Source organism: Pinus tabuliformis, chromosome 2_2 (genome assembly GCF_031772625.1).
Source record: "Pinus tabuliformis cultivar Carrire ecotype Pingquan chromosome 2_2, CPIR1, whole genome shotgun sequence".
Lineage (NCBI taxonomy): Eukaryota > Viridiplantae > Streptophyta > Pinopsida > Pinales > Pinaceae > Pinus > Pinus tabuliformis.
Window position 1 is genome coordinate 616479052 of NC_142300.1, and position 26005 is coordinate 616505056.

Below are 26005 nucleotides of genomic sequence, written 5' to 3' on the forward strand. Positions count from 1 at the left end.
ATATTAGAGGATCATATTGACACATATAGGGGATGCATTGAGACCCACGAGACTCCATCATTTTTTAGAGCATCATTTCATATCATGGGCACCTTCGGCAGTTTTTTCATTTCCCCACATTATTCGCGAGATGATGCACTTGAACCCGCATGCCCTAGATGGCTTAGTATGATCATGGCAGCTGATCCAAGTCCCAGAGGAGGTTTGTCTCACATTTGAGACTTGGGAGGGTATGAATCATCATCAGGTCACTCATTTGGAGCAATGTACAAACTGTTTTTCATCTAAAGACCCATAAGATCAGTATTTGTGCCCCAAACCCACTTTGGGGCCCCACATGGTATATTACATGGAGACCAAGGCGCCACCCCCTTGTTTGACATTGATAGAGCCCTCTCTCACATCTTGGCACAAAGAGGACTCATCGTGGCCCTCCAACGGCCCTACATCAGCATGACGTAACCAATTCATCTAGCTCTCGGATGGCTAATTCATAACTCATCATAGCTACTTGGTCAGCTTGTGACCAAGGCCTTTATCATACACGTTTTTATAATGTGCGGGGCTTTAGAATAGAAATTCGACCTCTAAGGTCTCATATAAATAGATCTCGCTCTCATCTGTGAGAGAGCATCATCATCACTTGGGATTTTCGGCCCTCTTAAGCAATTTCGCACTCTTTTTCTCTTGGATCATTTCGAGTATCTTGGATGCACTATGATATTTGGAGTTGATTTTTTATTTTGGCTTGGAGATATTTCTTGAATATGAATAAATATATTGCATGGTTATTTTGTAAGTTCTCTTATTGATGAAATCTTTCTTTGCAAATTGTCTAATGTATGTAATTGTTGCAAATAGAGTAAATGTTATTGTGCCCTAATTTGTTGAAGATAATTTTGAAAGCTATTTCGTTGGCTCTTACATACGTTATTCATGTTATAGCATGCAATGAATGTTCCTGGTGATCAAATGTTATTTTTCTTCATGAAACTCCATATTCTCATAGGAGGTAATTGTTGAAAGGTGGTAGCTAGGCCATCGTCTTCTGACCTCCTTGAAGACAAATTTGGCTTATCTAACGCATCTAGACTCCATAAACCCAAGGGAGAAGGCACTCGCCAAAATCGTTTGGTGATCAACCCTTCTCATCTCCATCTTTTCTCTTCCTTAAATGTTAAAATTGGCAACCAAGGCCAAATTCCATGCTGGGACAACTCATTTGATGGAGATGATGATTGCATTGGATTCCTCTTTTTGAGACATCCAAGATTGATATAAATATCATATCATATCATTCGAACAAGAAGAAGTGTGATTTTGAATTTATGCCCACACGTGCAAATTGATCAAGTCGGCTTCATAATTATGTACGCTCAAGAAGCCCAATGGATGTGTCTCTTCACTCACAACGAATTGTGTAAATATGAGAGGCCTCACACCTCATTTGGACATCCATCACTCACAAATTCTTCTCTCTCTCTCTCTTTGTTGAGAAATGGCAACAAGAAATTCCAGTTTAATTTGTCCTTGAATTAAACTGAGAATTAAAATCGAATTCTATTCTCGTAGCAAATTGTAAATAGTTGATTAAGCTTAATTAACTTAATTAGCTTAGGAATTTCGAATTGGAAGTCTTTCTGTAGTCATGTATATGTTCTCCCTATGTTAAACTTTAGGGGTCTAGGATGACTTTATTTGAGTTGCAATTAGATTAACTCAATTTACTGGGTTATGGTCAGTTAAATTAGTTTTAACTATTTGTGGATCTAATAGAGAATTAACAGTCAGTTGGTGCACTGGTGCATCCACAAGTGTTACTCCAATTAACTAAAGATTCCCTCATGAGAAACTCATGCATGTCAGTTCTGAGAAAGACCCGGTTGAGACTAGAGTATAGGAACAATGTACTATTTGTTTTATGATTTACTAAGTTGTAAATATCATGCATGCAATCAGGAAAAGGATCTAATTTAGGATTGCGCTATTTTGGAAGCATGAATTCCCTTTAAATACGGGCTATTGATCCTAGGAATTGTGCAAGAGAATAGGGGCTTGGCAGGCAGTGGAAATTGGCTAAGTATTAGCTAAGAACAAGCTTGTGAGGCAAAGAGTTGAGCATACTTGTGTGGAATTGTTCTTGTGAGAACAAGCTTTGTATCTTCACTCATATTTCTAATTAATGCAATACAGATAGTAGGGGTTTTCAGCAGTGGCTTTCCCCAGAGAAACTTATTTTGTTATGTGCCATTGATTTATCTTCTTCTTGTTCATATTGTTTTCATTGATCTATTGGATTCCGCTCGGTGAAAGTAGAAGTAGATTCTTGTCCTATGCTTTAGTACATTGCATGAGCTTGTGAATCTACAGGAAATTCTACAAATTTCTGACTTCCCTGAAGACAAATTTGGCTTATCTAACACATCTAGACTCCATAAACCCAAGGGAGAAGGCACTCGCCTAAATCGTTTGGTGATCAACCCTTCTCTTCTCCATCTTTTCTCTTCCTTAAATGTTAAAATTGGAAACTAGGGCCAAATTCCATGTTGGGACAACTCATTTGGTGGTGGTGATGATGATTGCATTGGATTCCTCTTTTCGAGATGTCCAAGATTGATATAAAGATCATATCATATCATTCGAAAAAGCAGAAGTGTGATTTTGAATTTATGCCCACACATGTGCAAATTGATCAGGTCGGCTTAATAATTATGTACGCTGAAGAAGCCCAATGGATGTGTCTCTTTACCCACAACGAATTGTATAAATACAAGAGACCTCACACCTCATTTGGACATCCATCACTCACACATTCTTCTCTCTCTCTTCATTAGATTGGTTTGTACAACTTGGGCAGTGTCTCTCTCTCCCGTGCGTGGCTAGGAAGACAGAATTTTGCGCAGAAATTACAAGGCGAATTTCAGACATCAGGGACAGGTTTGACCAGCGTTGACCAAGGAATTTTTTACTGAGTTTGGCTTTGATTTTTGGGTCAAAGGTTATATTTTTATAGGTCGTATTACTTGGCACAAAAACCAAGGATTTCTAGGTTGCTTGACCTGCGTTGACTTTAGGGTTAACTGTAGAAAATAATCGCAATCTTCTCTCTCCTTTGACCGAGTTTGACAAAGTTGTTTTGGGTTGAATTTATCCTCCTGATCAGGCTGAGTTTAACCCAGGAAGACCGCGCTGCTTTGAGGAAGATTTGCTACTGATTTGACTAGCGTTGACTTTTTGGTTAGCGCTGAAGTTTGACTGCAGCTGATTGCAGAAATTTACAGGGTTGTTTTGACTTTGTATTGGGCAAGTCTATTTGACTTTTTTACTCTCTCTCTCTACTAAACTTTTGATTTAATAATAAGAATTGATCAAAAGGTTTTCCCCACATTGGGGATTTTCCTAAGATTCGCCAAATCTGGTGACCTCTTGTCTTGGCTTGCCTTCTACAGTTTATTTTATGTTCTATCTACCTTTACTGTCAATGTGATTATTGTGATTGCTATTGGAAATTGGACATTGTTATTGGGATACTAAAGAAACAATGAAGTAAATTGTGCTAAGCATAGAACATACCATTGTTAACTAAAATCAACATGGTATCAAAGCCTGGGTGAAGGAAAATCCCAAGGGAGAGTGACAAAAGCAATCAATAAGGAAAGTTGTTAGACAAGAATTTTGAGCTAGCTTCAATGACGACTACATCATACTTCAAATCCAAGCACAATCTCAAGGACAAATCCGACTATCCTGCATAGAAGATGTCTCTGGATTTGAATTTGGAAGAGAATGATGCCATGGACTATGTAAAGGGAAGAGTGGTGAAGCCTCCTTCAAATGCACCCACTACTGCAAAAACAAAGTGTAGAATTTTCTTGTAGATTCACAAGCTCGTGAAATTTACTAAAGCACGGGACAAGAATCTACTTCTACTTTCAACCAACGGAAGCCAATAGATCAATGAAAACAATAATAGCAAGAGGAAGACAAATCAATGGCACATAACACAATAAATATCAAGGGAAAGCCACAGCTCAAAACCCCACTATTTGTATTGCATTAAATCAAAAATCCAAGATGATAATACAATACTTGTTCTCAAAAGAACAATCTCAGCACTCAATATGATCAATATCCCAGCTCACAAGCAAGCTCAAGCCAATCTCTAGCCTCTTCTGCTGCTTTCCAAGCCCCTATTTCCTTGCACAATTCCTATGGCTGATTAGCCCATATTAATGGGAATCCATTGCATCCAAAACTGCGCAATCCCTTCAAGGTTCAGTTCCTGATTGCATGCACCATTCGTACAACTCAGAAAATTATACAACTGATAATACACTGTCCATGCACTCTAGTCTCAACTAGGTCTTTCTCAGAATCGACATGCATGAGTTTCTGATGAGGGAATCTTCAGTTAACTGGAGCAGCACTAGTTAATGCATTAGCGCACCAACTAACTGTTAACTCACTATTAGTTCCTCAAATAGTTTAGAACTAATTTAACTGAACTTAACTCAGTGAACTGAGTTATCTAATTACAACTCACAAGTAACTCCTCCTGAGTCCCTATAATATAGAGAACATATACATGACTTCCAAAAGACTTCCAACACGAAATTCCTAAGTTAACTAAGTCAACTTAACTAGTTAACTATTACAAGTTGCTATGAGAAAAGAATTACAATTTTAATTCTCAATCTAATTCAAGGACAAATTAAAATGGAATTTCTAGATTCTATTTTTAACATTTCTTGTTGCTATTTTCAACACTCCCTCTCAACAAGAAAGGAATTCAATTCGATCCTGATCCTGAACCTTTGGAAACACTTCTCTCTAGTGTTGTTGCAACAACAACTCCAGAAACAAAAAAACATCAAACCTAAATCAGTATGATGCATCCGTCATCAAAAGTCTCTCACTGTTATCGCCTCTGTCAACTGAAAACTCTACGCTTCTGTTGACTCTGCCTTTTTGCACTGTTGTCAACCCTTCTCTACGCTCTTCAGTATTTGACGGTTCTAGCCTTTGTCACTCTGATCTATGATTGCATCAATCACCACTGATTCCTTCCGCTACTATGTACTGTTGATTTGGGGTAGCATCAGATGTGCTCTAGCCACGAAAATTGGTGGAGAGGCTAAGGCACATGAGATCTCCACTACCCAAAAAGGGTTTGGGCAGATTCTAAACAGTTTGGGAGATATTAACATATTTAATATTTTTAATGGAGTCCCTAAGTCTAAACTTAGGGAAAATAAAATATTTATGTGAATTAATATAAAACTGTGTTAGAATGCTACAAAAGTCATGGATCAAGCCAGATCCAGTCTTAGTCGTTGATTAGGGACTTAATCTTGGCCGTTGATGTGTCAACGAGAAAAGTATAAGAGGAGGCTTGAGGGTCACTTGGAGAACACATTGAGGGAGACCAGTCAGTTCAATTTCTAGAGCAGGGTTAGCGAAGAAACTGAACCAGTGGTCTAGTGAGCAGTTAGGAGGCAACAAGTACGAAGCAGAGAGGTGGGATCAACCACTGAAGATTTGCGCTGAGGCAGGAGAGGCAGACGCAAGGCTTTTTAGGAAGACGCAGAGGCAGCATAAGACTGCGCAGTCACTAGCTGGGCCTGCGTGGGTGATGCAAAGAGGCCCAGGGCTGACGCAGAGGGTTGGAGAGCCACGCAAAGGTCAGCCAAGCTGACGCTGGGCTTGGGATAAGTGTTAGAGAATTATTTCTCTCTGTGGATAAGCCTATTTGGCACCGTGTTGTACTGAAGAATTGTTGAATAATAAAAACCTCCCTTGTTGCATCAGTTTTCCCACATTGGGTTTTCCCGGGGACTGATGTCCAAAATAACTGTGTCAATGTGTTGATTCTTGTGCATATGTTTGTTTCTGTATTATGGTGTGATATCTGCAGCAATATTTATTTTAATGTTTATTGAAGTAATTTCATGAATAATTTATTGTGGAATAAGTAGGAAAAGTAAATCAATTGCTACAATGATAGAATTTTCACAAGGTATCAGAGTGAGTAATCAAAGACAGGAAGGGAAAATCAGTTACGAGTCGAGACCACGATGCAGAGGTATCCACATCAGGGGACTCACGCAGATTTTCAGAAGATTGCACAAGAGAAAGAGATGTTGATTTCTCTATGTTAGCTTCCAGGCTGGAAGAAGAAGTGGCATGTATGACTAGTGTTGCACCATCAGAAGTATGGTATATAGACAGCGGAGCCTCGTGGCATATGACAGGAATCAGGGAGTGTTTCTCAGAATATCAAGAAGAGAAGATGAACTTTCAGATTACCATGGGGAACAAGGAAAAGTGTACTCCAGTAGGGAATGGCACCATAGTCTTTCAAACAGAATTGGGAGAATGGTTTCGTGCTACAAATGTGCTACGTGTACCGGGATTGGGGATGAACTTACTCTCCGTATCGCAGCTACAAGGCAAGGGCTATGATGTCTACTTCATCAAGGAGAAACTATACGTCAAACACCCGAGCTAGAAAAAGAAAGTGGAGATTGGGATCAAAAGTAATTGGCTGTATAGGTTACAACTAGAATCACCAATGGCACTAATAGGCAGTCATGGAGACAAGGACTTGAACAAACTATGGCACAGAAGAATGGGTCACTTGCACCATGGAGCTCTAAGAATTCTCTGGAGCATTGTAACAGGAGTTTCGGGTCTGAGTATGGAACGAGATGATATATGCATGGGATGTGCTCTAGGAAAGTATGCCAAGGCAACATTTCCTAGGAGCAAACACAGGGCCAAGAGTGTATTAGGATTGATACACTCAAATATCTACGCACCTATGTTCATCAAAGCTCTCAGTGGTGCCGAGTATTTCCTTACCTTCATTGATGACCACTCAAGAAAACTTGGATTTATTTTTTGAAAACCAAGGATGAGGTTTTCTGTCGATTCAAGGAGTTCAAGGCTCTGGTGGAGAATCTGACTGGGAAGAAAATAAAAGTTTTGTGCTCAGAAAATGGTGGAGAGTATTTCGATAAAGACTTCACTGATTTTTGCGCTAAGGAGGGCATTAGAAGAGAGTGGACAACTCCCTACGATCCGGAGCAGAATGGAGTAGCAGAAAGAAAGAGAAGGACTATTGTAGAAACAACTAGGGCCATGATGTAAGATCAGGATATGCCAAAATTCTTGTGGGTGGAAGCATGCAATATAGCAGTCTATGTTCAGAACAAGACTCCTCATCGGGCATTGGGCAAGATTACTCCAGAGAAAGTCTTCACAGGGAAGACACCTAATGTCAGTCATTTCAGGATATTTGGGAGTTTATTGCCGCATACCCGAAGAAAAGAGGAAGAAGCTAGATCAGACTACGGAAAAGGGATATCTGATGGGATATAGCGAGAATGCTAAGGCATACAGAATCTATCTTCCAGGGAGCAAGAAGGTAGTAGTACGACGAGATGTAAAGTTCATGGAGGACAGGGCTTTCAGAAGATCTCGCGAGATGCCTTCCGAGGAGTAGTCGAAAGAGGAGTCATTGGTTAAGCCTCTTCAACCAACAGAAGTAAAGAATTCTTCCTTAGGACAGGAAGATTCTCAGGATGAGGAGGAGGAGCGAACAGAAGCACCTGCTGGCAGAGGAAGAACTAGTAGGGAACTTCGTCAAATTCTGTGAGATGCAGAGGACTTCATCGATGCGCCAAGAAACAATAAGAGGGAGTGAAAACAACCAGATAGATATCAGGCATTAGTAGCTCAAGATGGAGAGCCTGCCAGTTTCAAGGAGGCAGCTCAACATCAGGTTTGGCTTGATGCGATGGTGGAGGAATACAACTCCATAATGGTAAACGATGTCTGGGAGGTGGTGCCAAGACCTCAAGACAGATCAGTGGTAGGTTCAAGATGGATCTACAAGATCAAATACGCTGCAGACGACAGTGTTGAGAAATACAAGGCCAGGTTTGTGGCTAAGGGGTATGCTCAAAAGGAAGGGATTGACTATTCCAAGACCTTCAAGATGGATTAGTGGTAGGTTCAAGATGGATCTACAAGATCAAATACGCTGCAGACGACAGTGTTGAGAAATACAAGGCCAGGTTTGTGGCTAAGGGGTATGCTCAAAAGGAAGGGATTGACTATGAGGAGACATTCTCCCCGGTAGCCAAGTATACATATATTAGAACTGTGACATCTCTTACAACCCAAATGGGATGGGAGATCCATGAAATGGATGTTAAAACGACATTTCTGAACGGGGTAATAGAAGATGAGGTATACATTGAACAACCACAGGGCTTTGAAACTCATGAGAAGAAGTCTCATGTATGCAAATTGAAGAAAGCCTTGTATGGGCTGAAAGAGGCATCGAGAGCATAGTATGGTCAAATAGATGGCTACTTGCAGAAGATGGGGTTTATCAAGAGTGACGCGGATCCAAATCTCTATTATTTGGTTGTAGAGAACGAGCCGCTAATCTTAGTATTGTATGTAGATGATCTCTTTCTGATAGGATCATCCAGACTCATTGGGCACTGCAAGAAGAATCTAGCCACAGAATTGGATATGAAGGATTTGGGACCAATGCACTACTTCCTAGGGTTGGAAGTTTGCAAGCAAAAGGGTGAAATCTTCCTTGGGAAAGGAAGGTATGCTACAAAAATCCTGAAAAGATTCGGGATAGAGGACTGTAGACCTACTGGAAGAAAATAGATGCATCAGAAGACAAGGATGTTGATCCCACCCTATACAGGTAGCTCATAGGGTCCCTGATGTATTTGGTCAATACCAGGCCACACATTTGCTGTGCTGTCAACTCCCTCAATCAATTCATGGTGGAGCCGAACAAGGCACACAGGGCAGAAGCCAAACATGTTCTCAGGTACTTACAGGGAACAGTTGATTATGGACTCTTGTACACCAGGAGTAAGGAGATCAGATAGAGTGGATTTACTGATGCAGATTGGGCAGGAAGTTTAGTGGATCGGAAAAGTACCTCTGGGTACTGTTTCAACTTTGGATTGGGAATGACCTCTTGGTGCAGTCAGAAATAGAATTTTGTGGCTCTGAGCTCATCTGAGGAAGAATATATGGTGGCAAGCACAACTTTGTGTGAGGCCATATGGCTTAAAAATTGCTTGTGAACCTATTCAGAAGGAATATGGAAGCCACCAGGATCATGTGCGATAATTAGAGTTGCATCAAGCTCTCTAAGAATCCAGTGTTTCATGATAGGTCGAAGCATATTGATATCCAATGTCACTTTGTCACGGACTATGTCCAACGAGGCACTGTACAGTTGAGCTACACTCCTATAGGAGAACAGGTGGTGGACATCCTCACGAAGGCCCTTGGAAGTACTAAGTTGACTACTTCAGGGAAAAGATGGGGATGGTAAAGAACCCATTTCAGTAGCAAAAATGGGAGTAATAACAGCAAGGATGAAGAGGGAGTTACAGTGCTGGGATAAAGGACCAGCGACAGTACAGATGCATAGGGAGTTGCAGTACGGATGTAGCAGTGGTAGTGGCAAGGCCATGGGTAGCAGTACAAGATGCAACAGGACAGAGGATGTTGGGCAGCAGGCCTAGCATCAGCACAGGGACGGATGTCAATGATCAGAGTGATGCTCAGTGAGGAGTATTACTAGAGCACAGTCCTCGCTAAGAGGGAGTGTTGATTTAGGGTAGTATCGGATGTGCTCTAGCCACAAAAATTGGTGGAGAGGCTAAAGCGCATGAGATATCCAATGCCTAGTAAGGGTTTGGTCAGATTCTAAACAGTTTGGGAGATATTAAAATAATTAATATTTTTAATGGAGTCCCTAAGTCTAAACTTAGGGAAAATAAAATATTTATGTGAATTAATATAAAACTGTGTTAGAATGGTCCAAAAGTCATGGATCAAGCCAGATCTAATCTTAGCGTTGATTAGGGACTTAATCTCGGTCGTTGATGTGTCAATGAGAAAAGTATAAGAGGAGGCTTGAGGGTCACTTGGAGAACACACTGAGGGAGACCAGTTAGTTCAATTTTTGGAGCAGGTTTAGCTGAGAAATTGAACCAGTGGTCTGGTGAGCAGTCAAGAGAAAGCAATTACGGAGCAGAGAGGCGGGATCAGCCACTGAAGATCTGCACTAAGGCAAGAGAGGCAGACGCAAGGCTTTTCAAGTAGACATAGAGGTAGAAGAACACTGCGCAGTCACTAGTTGGGCATACGTGGGTGACGCAGAGGGTTGGAGAGGCCACATTGAGGTCAGTCCGGCTGACGCTGGGATTGGGAGAAGTGCTGGAGAATTATTTCTCTCTGTGGGTAAGCCAGTTTGGCACCCTGTTGTACTGAAGAATTACAAAATAATAAAAACCTCCCTTGTTGCACCAGTTTTCCCGCATTGGGTTTTTCCGGGGACTGATGTCCAAAATAACTATGTCAATGTGTTGGTTCTTGCGCATATGTTTGTTTTTTATTACGGTGTGATATCTGCAACAGTATTTATTTTAATGTTTATTGAAGTAATTTCATGAATAACTTTTTGTGGAATAAGTATGAAAAGTAAATCAGTTGTTGCAGTGATAGAATTTTCACATGTACTTTGGGCTCCCGTACCAAGGTACGATCCATAAGATAAAACCTCTCAATGGACCGTGCCCAATTTCAGCACTCTTGGGACTATCACTTCACATCACCCCACCTCACACCTGGGTATGCCTGCATGTGATCCTTCTACCCATCTGGCTCAAAATTTCACCCTACTAGAGGTCTTTGCATGAGTGGATGCCTCCAGTCGGTCTCCTCTCAGCTTCTCTAGTTGTGGCTGCTCCACAACTTCCTAAAGCTGCTTCTAAGGCTTCTTCTGGTGTTGCATGTTGAGAGGTAATTTACTCTCTCTCTCAACCACCAAGTCTCTAGCCTTTGCCTTGCTCCTCAAGGCTTTGCATGCATCTTGTACCTCAAATGCATAGAGGTTCTTGGCTAGCACACCAATCTGTTTCATTTCTCCCACTGTCACGAAATTTTCTAAAAAAAGAGTTGATTTTAAATCAACGATATCTCCCTCATCCGAACTCCGATTTGGCTTATTTTTTTTTGAATTTGGGTATCTTTTCGCACGGAATCCAAATTTGCTATTTATTTCTCAAAATTTTGCATAAACATTTTCAAATCTGTGCTCTGCAAACTCGCGGCCCAAAGAAATCCAGCTTTGATACCATGTAGAAGTTTCCTGTAGATTCACAAGCTCGTGCAATTTACTAAACCACAGGACAAGAATCTACTCTACTTTCAACTAGCGGAAGCCAATAGATCAATGAACACAACAATAGCAAGAGGAAGACAAATCAATGGCACATAACACAATAAATATTCACGGAAAGCCACAGCTCAAACCCCACTATCCGTGTTGCATTAAATCAAAAATCCAAGATGATAATATAATACGTGTTCTCACAAGAACAATCCCAGCACTCAGTATGATCAATATCCCAGCTCACAAGCAACCTCAAGCCAATCTCTAGCCTCTTCTGCTGCTTTCCAAGTCCCTATTTCCTTGCGCAATTCCTATGGCTGATTAGCCCATACTAATGGGAATCCAGTGCATCCAAAACTGCGTAATCCCTTCAAGGTTCATTGCATGCATCATCTGTACAACTCAGAAAATTATACAACTGATAGTACATTGTCCATGCACTCTAGTCTCAACTAGGTCTTTCTCATAATCGACATGCATGAGTTTCTGATGAGGGAATCTTTAGTTAACTAGAGTAGCACTAGTTAATGCATTAGGGCACCAACTGACTGTTAACTCACTATTAGTTCCTCAAACAGTTTGGAATTAATTTAACTTAACTTAACTCAATAAACTGAGTTATCTAATTACAACTCACAATTAACTCATGCTAGACCCCTATAAAATTCGCAACTAGGGCCAAAATCCATGTGGGTTATCTTATTTATGGAAGCTGATATTTTTCTTGGATCCCTCTCAATGGGAGGTGTAGGATTGATCTAAAGATCATCCGATTCTGATAAGTATTCATGGAGATATGAATTTATTTCTATTATGGGACAATTCGTCAAGGTCGGCCAACAACCAAATAACCCCCATGTGTGCTCAACGTTTTAGTATAAAAAGAGGTGACTTGAGAGTCATAGGTACAGATACTTCACTCTTGATTTCTCTCCACTTGTTTTGGGTTTTAGTGGAAGAGAAGTCTAAGAGAGGAAGGCTTAGACACATAACGAAAGGAGCCTTAGCATGAAGCCTAATTGTAGTCTTATGATGCCCTAAATGGGTCCTAGAAGAGGCCTTATCACAGATAAGAAGACGTCCTAATTGAAGACAGGAAGGAGAAATCTTATCACAATCATAGAGACCTTAACAATGTCTTAAAGGAGAAGATTTAACGCTGTTAAGGAGGGTTTATCTACGCTGCTAGGAGAAGCCTTCTATAGGTTGTCTAAGGAAGACACATACATTGTCCCTAGCTGCAATCAAGGAGGGTTTGAGACAGCCCTTCGATGTAGATAGGAGGCCCTCATACGCTGCCCTAACCTGGTTGTCTAAAGGATGTCAAACGCAGTCTTAGCAGGGAAATCTAAGGCCTATACATGCTTCCCTAGCCGTAGGTCTATCACGCCCTAGCCACAGCAAGTATAGGTAGTCCTACGTGGGAGAAAGATGTTTATTCTAGGGCCGATAGGGCAGGCTACTAGGCCGAGTAAAGGAGGAGCAATACGCTGGCATTTGGGTGACTGTTTGGGCACATTTTGGAGGACGCTGAAAGCTACAACAAGTTGTTGCTAGGTCGCAGGCCATAGCAAACAATTGGAGACATTCTAGGGCTGCGTTGAGGTGGATAGAACCATAAGAGGATAACGTGGCATGGGAGGAGCCTCTCCAACATAGGTCGCAGCACTTGAGGGCTAGTCTTGCTAACTGTGTGTTGGGTTAAGGGCAATGGTACATGACCTAACCAGAAGTGCAAGCACAGTAGTGCAAATAGTGGAGGATTGTTGGGTCAAAGTGTTGACCTGAATTTGATCATGACATAGCAGCAATGGTACATAGGAGAAATAGTTCATAGTGCAACAAATGGTTCATGGTGGAGCAATGATAGATGGGACAGCAAGTACATGGTGCAACAATGGTACCTGGTGCAACAAGTTCATAGTGCAGCAATGGTACCTGGTGCAACAATGGTACAACAATGGGAGCTGCAACCATAGGAGCAGCAACCTATAGCATGATGTACAGTGCAGCATAGTGCACACAACACAATGAGGTGCAACAGGATGATAAGGTATTGCAACATGCATTTGGGTGCAATGTAGAGCTCAACCTAGTACAACAATACAGTGATGGGTACAGTCATGATTACTGAAGCATGATGAGATGAAGCATAGTGATGATGGGTGCAGCATGGTGCAGCACAGTGAGATGCAGCATGATGATCAGGAGCAGCACAATGATAGGCGCAGCATGGTGATGGAGTCACCTTGAAGAATCAGTTGAAGCAACATGTCTTCAACTGAGTTCAGCTACCTCATGTATCATCTTCTTAGAGATGATCTATGCTCTTATTTAGATAAGTCAAAGTGTTGACTTCTGTTGTAAATGTACTATCTCTCTCTCTCTGCTGAATTATTGAAGAACATATATGAAGAATTGATCAAGGGTTTCCCCACGTTGGGGTTTGTCCCTAGCTAGCACCACATAATGTGTCCTCTTGTCTTGGCTTGTCTTCTGTGATTTATGTTTATGTTCTATCTGCAATTTACTATTATGCTAATGTGATTGCTAATGTGATTGCTAATCTAGAAAAGATATCGAGCTAACAGTGAAAATTGAAATAAATTGCTCTCAGCATAGAACATACCTAAAATTAACAACATGACTTCCAAAAGACTTCCAACTCAGAATTCCTAAGTTAACTAAGTCAACTTAACTTAGTTAACTGTTACAAGTTGCTATGAGAAAAGAATTACAATTTTAATTCTCAATTTAATTCAAAGACAAATTAAATTGGAATTTTTGGATTCTATTTTTAACATTTCTTGTTGCTATTTTCAACACAACGTACAAAAAAGGTGAGGTCAAAGCTAAGAAAATTGTTGTAGATTCCAATTACAAGCCTTTGGTTACCTATATTTCTGATTTGGAAACACCTAAGGAGATGTATGACAAGTTGGTTGGGATGTTCAAAGTAAACAATGAAAATCAAGTCCTCTTCGTCAAAAACAAGTTGAAAGACATCAAGATGGATAGAGGAGAGTCCATTCAATCCTACTTCATGAGGATTATTAAAATCAAGAATGATCTCCTATCTATTGGAGAAGTTGTTGGTGACAGGAAGCTCACTCTTATTGCACTTGGAGGTCTTACAAGAGCATGGGATGTGTTTAACACCACCATCCTCAACAATGACAGGATTTCGGGTTTTGATGAATTATTGGCTAGATGCACTCAAGAAGAAATAAGGATGATGGAGAGAGATAAGCCCTCAAATGGAAATGATCCTACCACTTTCTCCACTCATGCTAAAAGGAAGAACAATGTTGGTCCAAGAAGACAAGGTCAAGGATTTAAGTCGAGATTCAAAGAAGGAAGAAAAGGAAGATGTTACAATTGCAACAAGTTTGGCCACTATGCTAGAGAGTGTCCTCACAAGAAGGATACTCCAAGGGATGATGACAACAACAACTACAAAGGCAGTGGAAATCAAAGAAACAACAAGTTCAACAACAAAGGAAAGAGGAATTCTCTCGCTACACTATATGGAAATGGTCGTCCTCCCAAAAGATCAAGAAATTTCAAGTATGAGGAAAGTAATGTATCTTATTTCCACTTTATCTACTGCCTCTTCTCCAGATACATTGGATCATTGGTTGATTGATAGTGGAGCCTCAAGGCACTTCACTGGGTACAAAGAGGCCCTTTCAAATTTGGTTGAAAAGAAGACTAACTTGCAAATCATACTTGGAGATAATGCCACTTATCCCGTGAAAGGAATAGGTATCGTCACTCTTCACTTGAATCAAGGTCAAACTATCCAACTACAAGAAGTATTGTAGGTGCTTGATTTGAAGAAGAACTTGGTATCTATTTCTGTTATGGAAGATAAAGGCTTCAAGCTAGCATTCATTGATGGAAAGGTAAGTCTTTGGCAAAGAAACCCCAAAGATGCATTTACACTTGGATTTCGGGTTGATGGTCTTTATCAAGTTGGAGGAAGTTCTTGGGGAGCCATGTCTTGCTACACTTCTCTTCAATTTGAATTGTGGCACCGGAGATTTCACCACCTTCATTACAAAGCCTTCCCTAGGGTAAGGAAGATGGTCACAGGTATACCTGATTTCAATATGAATCATGAAGGTGTTTATCAGGGTTGTGCAGCTTGGAAACTTACAAGGGGACCACTCCCCTCAAGTGAAAATCAAACTAATGATATTCTTCAACAATTCCATTCCAACCTAACTGGTATGTTGCTCGTAACATCATTAGGAGGATACTTATATTATGTTATTTTTGTGGATGACTTCTCTCGCAAAAAATGGATCTATTTCTTGAAGAAGAAGGATGAAGTATTCAAATGGTTTCATGTTTTCAAAGCCTTGGTGGAGAATCAAACAGGGAAGAAGATGAAAATATTGAGGATTAACAATGGGACTAAATATGAATCAAATGAATTCAATGACTATTTTAGAGAAGCTGGCATTAAGAAGGAGACAACCATTGCATACACTCCTGAGCAAAATGGATTTGTTGAAAGAAAGAATCGAACAATCATGGAAGCCACACGTGCCATGCTTCATGATCTTGGTCTGCCAAAGTTCTTATGGGGAGAAGCTACAAATATCATCGTATATGTTCAAAATACGTGTCCACATCAAGCATTAGATTTCAAGATACCCGAAGAATTTTTCACTGGTAAGAAACCTGATTTTTCTCATTTTAGAATATTTGGTTGTCCCGTATATTTTCATGTGCCTAAAGAGAAGAGAAACAAGTTGGGAGCATGCAGGAAGAAAAGAAATTTTGTGGGCTACAATGAAAATTCAAAGACATATAGAATATGTGTCTGGTTAACGAGATGTGGAAGTAAGCCATGATGTTACATTCAACGAAGACACTGCTCTTGGGAAATCGAGAGATCTCCCCATTCCAGGAAAAGAAAATGATGATGCTATAGGAAAGCAGGAAGAACCTTCGTCCAATGAGCCTATGGTCGATGCCGATGGATCCCATTGATCCACCTCCTCGTGATCCCTCTACCTCAAGGAAAAGACCATTGTGGCTCAAAGACACTCTCGAAGATGCTGAAAAGCATATTGCTCCAAGAGGGACATTTTGTGAAAGTAAGAAGCCCACCATGTATTAAGGATACCTCGCTACCATGAGTACCATTGTTTAATCTGAGCCTTGTACATTCGAAGAAGTTGTGAAACATCAAGTATGGAAGGATGTAATGAATGAGTACGAATCCATCATGAAGAGTGATGTCTAGGATGTGGTTCCTAGACCCAAGGACAAGTCTGTGGTCACATCTAAATGGCCTTACAAATCAAACATGTAGCTGATGGGAGTGTTAAAAAATACAAGGCCAGGTTCATTGCTCGAGGCTTCTCTCAAAAGGAAGGAGTGGACTATGATGATATATTTGCACCAGGTGCACGATATACCACTATCTGTTCAACTATAGCTTTTGTTGCCTCTCAAGGAAGGAGCCTACACCAAATGGATGTTAAGACTACTTTCTTTCATGGATCGCTTAAGGACGAAGTCTACTTGGAACAACCTGAGGGATTTGAAGTACAAGATCCAAGGGCACACGTATGCGGGTTGAAGAAAGCCCTCTATGGTTGAAGCAAGCCACTAGGGCTTGGTATGAGAGGATTGATAGCTATCTTATGATGGCTGGGAGTTACAAGGAGCGATGTTGACCCTAACCTATATTTCAAGGTTAAAAATGGCAGGCCTCTCATTCTAGTCCTTTATGTGGATGATCTCTTTCTGACAGGCGCAAACCCTATCATTTATCAATGCAAGAGGGATTTGGCTTCCGAGTTCGAGATAAGGGCCTAGGACTGATGCATTACTTCCTAGGCCTGGAGATCTGGCAAAACCCAGGTGAGATTTTTCAAGGAAAATACATTATGAAGCTACTTGAGAGATGTGCGATGGTAGATTGCAAGTCTGTGTCTACTCTGTGTAACTCAACTTCAAAAAACTATGTGGAAGTGTTTTTGGCCCTGAATTGGCAAACCCTTCTGAATATAGACAACTTGTGGGGGCCCTGATGTTCTTGGTAAACTCACGTCCTGACATATGCGTCGTTGTGAACACGTTGAGTCAATTTATTGTCGACCATCATCACATACATTAGACTATGTCTAAGAATCTCTTAAGATATCTCTGGGGCACAATCTATTATGGACTAAGATACACTGCCAAAAATTTGAGGTTGCATGGATATTTAGATGTTGATTAGGTTGGGAGTGTGGTGGATTGTAAGAGCACGTCTAGATGTTGCTTCTCATTGGGATCTACTTCAATTTCTTGGATGAGCAGGAAGCAAAAATCAGTGGCACTAACCACTGTCGAGGCCTGAATACATTGCAGCTAGTATGGCTTGTTGTGAAGTTGTTTGGTTGAGGAAGCTCTTCAGTGAGCTATTTGAGCATGTGTTGGATACCATCGTGATCTTCTGCGACAACTAGAGTGGGATTCGCCTTTCAAAGAATCTTGTGTTCCACGACTGCTCCAAGCACATTGATATCAAGTACCACTTTATCCAGGATATGGTACAACGAGAAGAAATAAGGCTCCAACATATCAAGATTGATGAGCAGGAAGTAGATATCCTCACAAAGCCTTTGGGGAAGGTCAAATTCTTAGCCTTATGAGAGAGACTTGGAGTCATGGAAAGACCCTCTCATGAGGGTCTGACTTGAGTTGTACACTGAGCTTTGGGAGCTCCTGGGGGCTTGGGGTACTTCTTGGAGCTATGAGAAACCATAGGATGAGTGGTTCACCTTTCCCAATGTGGTGCACTATGTATAGGGTGAGTGGTTCACCTTGCCCTATGTGGTGCGCTATGTACAGGGTGAGTGGTTCACCTTCCCTTGTGATACCCCATGGTGACATGTGTGTAGGGTGAGTGGTTCACCTTCTCCTACTAGACACATGGGTGTAGGATGAGTGGTTCACCTTCCCCTATGATTGACATATGCATAGGATGAGAGGTTCACCTTCTCCTATGGCATATGATTAGGATGAGTGGTTCACCTTCTCCTGCTGATGCCCCAGCATACATCCTACACATGTAGTCCGGGACTCACGGGGAGTACCTCCCATCTGACCAATGAGTTGGGAAATGTGGATAAGGACCATAGCACTACCAATGGACATATCATGTACTGTCGTACTCCCTATGTCTAGGATGCATGGTGTTCAACAACTTGATCTGGGATCATTTGAGGTTCTACCTTTGGACTGAGTTTTGTCAGTGGAGAGTGGTAAGGTCTTGTGACTGACTCTCGATCGATTCTTCTTCATTATTACTTCATGGTTCAACAGAGCAGAGATGAGATGATAGAGATGGTACATGACGACAAGATGGGATGATGACAAAAGATGGATTGGTAGGTGGAATTCTCCCTAGTTGAGAGGGAATGTTAAAATTGGCAACTAGGGCCAAATTCCACCTTGGGACAACTCATTTGATGGAAATAATGATTGCATTGGATTTCTCTTTTCGAGAGGTCCAAGATTGATATAAAGATCATCCCATTCAAACAAGCAGAAGTGTGATTTTGAATTTATGCCCACACATATGCAAATTGATCAGGTCAACTTCATCATTATGTAAGCTCAAGAAGCCCAATGGATGTGTCTCTTCACCCACAACAAATTGTATAAATACAAGAGACCTCACACCTCATTTGGACATCCATCACTCACACATTCTTCTCTCTCTCTTCATCAAATTGGTTCGTACAGCTTGGGCAACCTCTCTCTCTCTCATGTGTAGCTAGGAAGACAGAATTTCTGGGCAAAAATTACAAGTCGAATTTCAGACTTCAGGGACAGGTTTGACCAGCATTGACCACGACATTTTTTACTGAGTTTGACTTCGATTTTTGGGTCAAAGGTTCAATTTTTTCAGGCCATATTGCTGGGCACATAAACCGAGGATTTCTGGGTTGGTTGACCTGCATTGACTTCAGGGTTGACTGTTGTTTGACTGTAGAAAATTATAGTAGTCTTCTCTCTCCTTCGACTGAGTTTGATCGAGTTGTTTTGGGCTGAATTTATCCTCCCGATCCGGCTGAGTTTGACCAAGGAAGACCGAGCTCCTTCGAGGAAGATTTGTTGTTGATTTGACCAAGGTTGACTTTCTAGTTAGGACTAAAGTTTGACTGCAGCTGACTGCAAAAATTTACAAGGTTGTTTTGATGTTGTATTGGGCAAGTCTATTTGACTTTTGTACTCTCTCTCTTTGTTGAACTTTTGATTTAATAATAAGAAGAATTGATCAAAGGGTTTTCCCCACATTGGGGTTTTTCCCAGGCATTCCAAATTTGGTGTCCTCTTGTCTTGGCTTGTCTTCTGCAATTTATTTTATATTCTATCTACCCTTACTATCAATGTGATTATTGTGATTGCTATTGGAAATTGGAAATTGTTATTGGGCTACTAAAGGAACATTGAAGTAAATTGTGCAGCGTGCTAAGCATAAAACATACCATTGTTAACTAAAATTAACATTAAATTTTAGGCCTCTCTTTCCTAGGACGGCTAGCTAGGGCATCAAGTGAAATATTTTGGAGAGTGAGTTTTTCGATTTAGTTCAGAAAAGACTCATCCTTGAGGTCTTGCCTAGAGAATCTCCAATTTTGATTTATTTCTCATGGTGGTCGATATATAAATTATTGTGCCCTAGGTGTGCCCTAGAAGGGAAACCTAGCTTGTATTTCCTTAGATAGGTGGCTTTCATGATGGTCGTATGAGCATACTATTCATTGGAATAAATCATAAGAAAGACTTTATCCTTGTTTTCCTTGACCTAGTGAGTACCTTGGAAGAATTCCTTCCCATGATTATTCATAAAACAGTAGGTCTAGCAGAAGTCTTTCCTAGGTCTTTCAAAGGAAGCGAAGAGCCTCTTAGAAGCATTAAAGAATCACATACAGCTTCCTTGAAAGGTCCTTCCTCATCTCCTAGAGTCTTGACCTTAGAAATACCTATTATCGTTATCATATCTAAAACCCTAAGTCTTGATCTCTCCATCTTAAAGCTTTTCTTGGAGAACGTGTTAGCTTCCTTGAAGCATTGAGCAATTGTTGTGTCTCCCTTGAATGGGCTTGGTGCAATCACTTCACACTTAAAACATAGATCTATCCATTCTAAGTGATTCCCTTCTTACCAAGTTACCAGGACTCCTACTATTAATGAAAGTTTGTAAAGAGCAGGGGCCCTTGACTGAGGTGATAGTGGGTCATTGTCCCATTGTTGTCACTCAGTCTAGTAGTTGTCCCTTTGGTCTTCCCTTCCTAGGGCCCTGCTAGATTGTGTGGTAACATGCTGCTAGGGTTTGGCAGTGTTTATGCATTGGGTAGAAATAGGGTTGGTACTGCAGAGAGGTTTTCGTATTAAATTATTGACAGTACTATTGTTACAAGGTATGAAAGCATACCAATGAGTGGCTATTGGAAAAAAACAAAGGCAATGCAGCGTCAGTGTGTGGAGTTGATAGCAGTGATACCAAGACCACTGACAGCAGTAATGTGACAGTGCTATGAGAGTTGGACAGAAGCAGACGCATTACAGCAGTGTTATTGACAACAGTGTGGTCAAAGCAGTGGTTATGTAATGGAGTAATCAAGCGCAATGGCTGAGTAGCATATCAAGTGTAATATATCTTATTCAGTTATCTTATCATAAGGGTGGTAGGGTGGTGCATGGAGGAGACCGAAGACTTGTTCAGGTTGCAGTCGGAGAACATCTTCAATCTTCAAGGTGGTAGGGTGGTGCTAGGGCAGCAAGTTAGTGCTTGCAGGGTCTTGGTGCACCCTTTTAATTGGAGCTAATAAAACCAAGGGGTTAGTTCCTGCTTCTAGCCTTTGCTAGAGAATCTTGGAAGTTGGAGCTTCTTGTTGATGTAATCTTTAAGATATATATTAAAAGCATTCTATGGTTTTCTCTAGCTTGATTTTCCACGTAAAACACTCTTGTGTACTGTGTGCGATATTGTGCATTGTTGAATGGCAATGTTAATTGTTAATGTTTACATGAAATGATTAAAATAGTAAAAAGTGCCTAATACTGATTCACCACCCCCACCCCTTCCCCCCCGCACCCTTCTCTGTATCGGTGAATATTTCAACATGCGGCTCTTGCCTGATAACTCTATCAGGGTCAATCACCCCTGATACAAGCCATATCCCTCCTGCCTGCCGAAACTCCTTTAGAAACAGGTAAAGAAATAGATCAAGGAATCTTGCTACCACAGAGCTTGATTTTGCATGAATGTCTTGTATATGATTGCAAAATTTTGGTTTTCATGGCAGTGATTTGTGAGGTTTCTGTTCTAACATGATAGGCCATGAGAATTACATTAGTGGGTTACAAGTTTGTCGACCCTGCAACAGTGATTCGCATATCTGATGCTTCCACAACATTGAATTGAGGATACATAAACTTGTTTTCTTCTTGTTTGTTTGTTTCCTTCCTATTAATTATTCACTATAGTGTTGCATACTTTTCTATTTAGAAGATTTCTGGGCTGCAAACTGCATATGAACCCCTGAATCTTGATCACAATAAGATACAAAATATTATTATTAAATCACCCAATGGACCACACATAATCCCTTCAAAACTACCTTTTCCTAAAGGCAGGCACCCAAAAAAAGGTTTCACATGTATCATTGTATGGTTATATAGGTTCCTTAAAAGCACATTAATATTGAGATTAATGTTCTTCTGTTGGTCACTTTGAGGTGCAGCAAGCTGTTCAAATTTTTATGTAACATTATCTGATTAATAATATGTCATGGTGTTTGGTTATGAAATTAAAATGTACAGGGAAATATTTTTATTGACTGTTGTATTTATAATAATCATGCTTGCTCTCTTATTCCTCTCTGGGGTCCCAAATAGAAAAGTAATGATTGATATAGAAACCAACTTAACTATCAAAATGTGGAATTTTCCATCAAATTCTTATAGTGACAATGCTTTACAATATCCTCTGAAGTAAAATAAAATTTAAAAATAATAATAATAACTGTCTAGTTCTTCAATGTTTTTAGGAGGTCAGAAATTTAAATAGGTATGATATATTCTACTAGAACTCACATTTATGAAAGAAACTTACAATATTTCCAGTTTTGGCATATTTGCTAATTCAGGGGGAAGTTCACCTGTCAAGTTGTTAGTGTCCAATAAACTGCAAAAACAAAATACATACAATTTCAGCCAAAGGGTAACAACCTTATTGTATGCAAGTAACAATGCATAGCAAATGCAAATAGTTGGAAATATACTTTAAGTTTTGTCCTTAACGTATACAGTATATCTAGAAAAACTAGAATTCCACAATTTTCAGACTAATACCTTACACATTGTACGTCAAGATAATTTTAAACAAAGGCCAGAACTTACAGATGAATCAACTCTGGAAGTTTGGAAAGCTCCTTTGGTATTTGATCACTCAGTGAGTTATTATTCATATGACTGCATACAAAGTACATAACACCAAATCTAAGGAATTAGAGAATTTTCAATGAGTACATAGTCTTTAATTCCCAACATGTTAACCTTTCCCTAGAAGCTGGTTAGCCTGTAAGTCAAAGAAATTCATATTTCCAATATTTCTGCCATAATATATTTCTGTACAGAAAACTTGATCGCAATCACAAAGAACTCACATGTGCAATGCTTTTTTCAGGTTTCCAAAGGACTTTGGTATCGGCCCCGATATGTTGTTCTGATCAATTTGTAATCTGATCAAATGGTGAAGGTAACCAAGCTCTTCAGGCAATGGACCTGATAACTGGTTGCCATTCAGAAGCCTATAACATAACAGAAGGAATGGTCACATCTCAGAGCATTCATAAAAGATTCTAAAATATAGCAAGGAAAGAACAAGACATAAATTCCTTCTCTGATTTCAGAATTACCTTCTTTTAAACAGAATTCATGCATTAATTTGTAAAGTATCTACCTAATATTAAAACTGCTCATTGATGTAAAAGTAAGGAATAGTATCAGAATCAAAGTTTGGCAACAGAAATATAGAATATTTTACTTAACAATCAAAATATCCATTGGAGTTGCTGAAAAAGTTCATAATGGGAGATTGGATTCCCAACAGGGTACCAATGGATGTAGGACTGACACTTATGAAAATTGATAAATCAAAATCTGTTAATAACACTGTTGAAATTGGATAGCATCGGGAGGTACTCTCACATGTCCTTGGTGCTAGGCTTGTGAGAGAGAAACACCCACAAAGTAAGTGTGTGGGCAATGCACTCAAAGTTTGGGGTTTTGGACCCAAAGGAGTGGGCTTGGAACCCAAGGAAGTTCTAATTTATTGTTAAGGTTGAGTTGGAGGGCTCTTGAAGGAAAGAAGGCCTTCCTAACTTCTAAGTGACCTAAGAGACAAATATAAACATACAAGCCAATGGAGAGGCATAGCACAAGAGCAAGAAGGACATTTCTATTGCGAGGGTTGCCGCAAAATCTAGCAGGCATTGGAGAGGAAAAACCTACAAGGCATAAACTAGACCGAGAGACAACAATGTGGTAGTGGCCAAATGTCACCATAGCCTAAACCCCCTTCTCTTTATGGATTTTAACCAATGTGGAAAAAGTCGAAGTTGGGATTAAATCGGCAAGGGTCGAAAAGTTGAAAAACTCGTTAAAGTCGGGAGTTTTTTTAAAAAATCAGCAAAAAGTCGGCAAAATTTTAAAAAACACAAAAATATTCATTTAATGTTTTTTTCACATCTAGAGTATCCACAACATCATGATCAAATAAATGCATTTACACATAAACATGTAAAGAAAGCTAATATATAATATATTAATATGTATATGAAGTCTAGTGCTATATTACATATCAAAATAGTGAATCAACTCCTGAATCTTGAGTCTTATCTGAGTCTCAACTCTCAAGAGTCAAAATATCAACAAAAAATATAATAAATGTATATCATGAGTCATCTACATGTCACAAAGTAATTAGTCACTGAGATCCTCTACCCCTTTTACGAGAATAGAGAATGGCTTTGCCTTTTCCTCTAGAGGAAGAAGGCACAGTCCCTGGAAATACAAATGGAGTCAGTTGTCCTCTAGAAGCCGATAAAAGCGGTGGCCTTTGTCCTACGCTGCAGCTGCCCATCCTAGATGGTGTCACCTCCTCATCATCATCCTCATCCAGCTCTGCCTCCTGATCCTGATGTTGCTCCTCCTCCTCTACCGCTGGCTCTCCCTCCCCTGCAACTGCTACCTCCTCTAGATCCACATCTAACCAATTCGGAATGAGTCCATGGTCGGCCTCTCAGTCTCGACCCTCCATGCAGCAGTGGTATCAATTGTTGATTTTAGATTTTAAATGCCTCTTCTCAGTCACTTGAAAACACTTAGATTCAGTAAACAAGGGTTTGAATTTTTGTCATTTTATTCTTGAAAGTTGAAGTTTTGCTTCAATCTAGATTCTAAACAATGTTTTGATTCAAAATTCTAGGCAAAAATAAGCTGTAAACAAACTAATAAAATTATAGAAAGATTTACGAAGCCATTTGTGTAAAAAGGGGCTAAGAGAGAAATTAAAATACGTACCTGGTAGCAGCAATTCGACACTTTGAATCTCTCACGTTGAGCAGTGGACAAATCTGAAATCTCCAAATCCCCACCACAAAACCAGCAAATCTCCTCGTCTTGGGAAATGGAAAACAGCTACTCTCTCCACAGGGACGAATGGGAGCAAAAACAGCAAGAAAATGTCTTTTTCGCCCTTTTTGGCCTCTTATTTGTGACCTAGGAGAGATGGCCGAATTTTTCGGTCGAGTACCGATAGAATTGGGATTAATTCGATTAAATCGTGATTTTTTCGGTAATGAAAAAGTCTGCAAAAAGTCGGCCGATTTAATTGTTTTTCTGAAAAAAAATCAGGTTGTGGATTTAATCCCGACTTTTTCCACACTGATTTTAACCAATGGAAGGAATCCCAATTTGTGTGAAGGTCACCTTAGGCAAATATTCTAAGTATAATGTGTGAGGTGACTTGGCTAGGGCTTCTACAAGAAAGACGCAACAATGGTTTAATGCTTCCTTTGGAGGCAATTCACTTTCTATGTAAAGACCTAGGGTTTCAAGCACAAGAGCTAGGGTTTGAGCAATTTGCTATGTTGGAGTATCCAAAGGCCAAGGCCAAGGGAAAAGGTTTCCAATGATATGTACCAGCGACATCAAGGCTCATGAAACCTTCAAGAAAGTCTCTAAGTTTAAACAAGACAAAACTAGGGTTTCCCTCTTAGGGAAAACAAATAGGGCAAGAAAATTTATGGATGAAATTGAGGTGGATGCCCACCAAAACGATAGATTTAGTGGCAAATACTATACTCTTGATGTTTAGGCCCTCCACTCACCGAAACTCACCTTGCCTAGGCATTTGCACCAAGACCTAGTTTGAAATCTTAAGCTTAAGGGACCGAAAAATAGAGAGAGAATTATGGATAAAAGTAAGGTTTGATCACCAACCAAGAAGACTAGTCCCTTTTCCCTTGGGAAAATGGAGTCTAGGATGAGACGGATCAGCCAATAAGTTTCTAAGTGTTGAGAAACCTAGGGCATCGAGATTAAGTGTTTTCTCTTTAATTAGTAACTGCTTGTGAATGCTTTTTACTTTCTTAGATTAGGATCTTCCTTTACTTAGATTATTAGTGTTCTTTTTCATGAAATAGCTACCAATGCATAAATCATATAGACACAAGAGAGAGAATATAGGCTATCATCTAG

At 40.1% G+C, this 26005-nt stretch overlaps 1 pseudogene across 1 annotated transcript in view; it reads right to left on the bottom strand.

Annotated features, from left to right (window-relative positions):
* Window positions 1–26005, bottom strand: part of LOC149194163 (putative LRR receptor-like serine/threonine-protein kinase At1g06840) — a 314494-nt pseudogene that overhangs the window by 200360 nt on the left and 88129 nt on the right. The window contains exons 7-9 of the transcript XR_016255078.1: window positions 22909–23052; window positions 22643–22714; window positions 22356–22427 (exon numbers count right to left, since the gene is read on the bottom strand). The product of XR_016255078.1 is annotated as a putative LRR receptor-like serine/threonine-protein kinase At1g06840 (transcript). The remainder of the gene's footprint in view (window positions 1–22355; window positions 22428–22642; window positions 22715–22908; window positions 23053–26005) is intronic.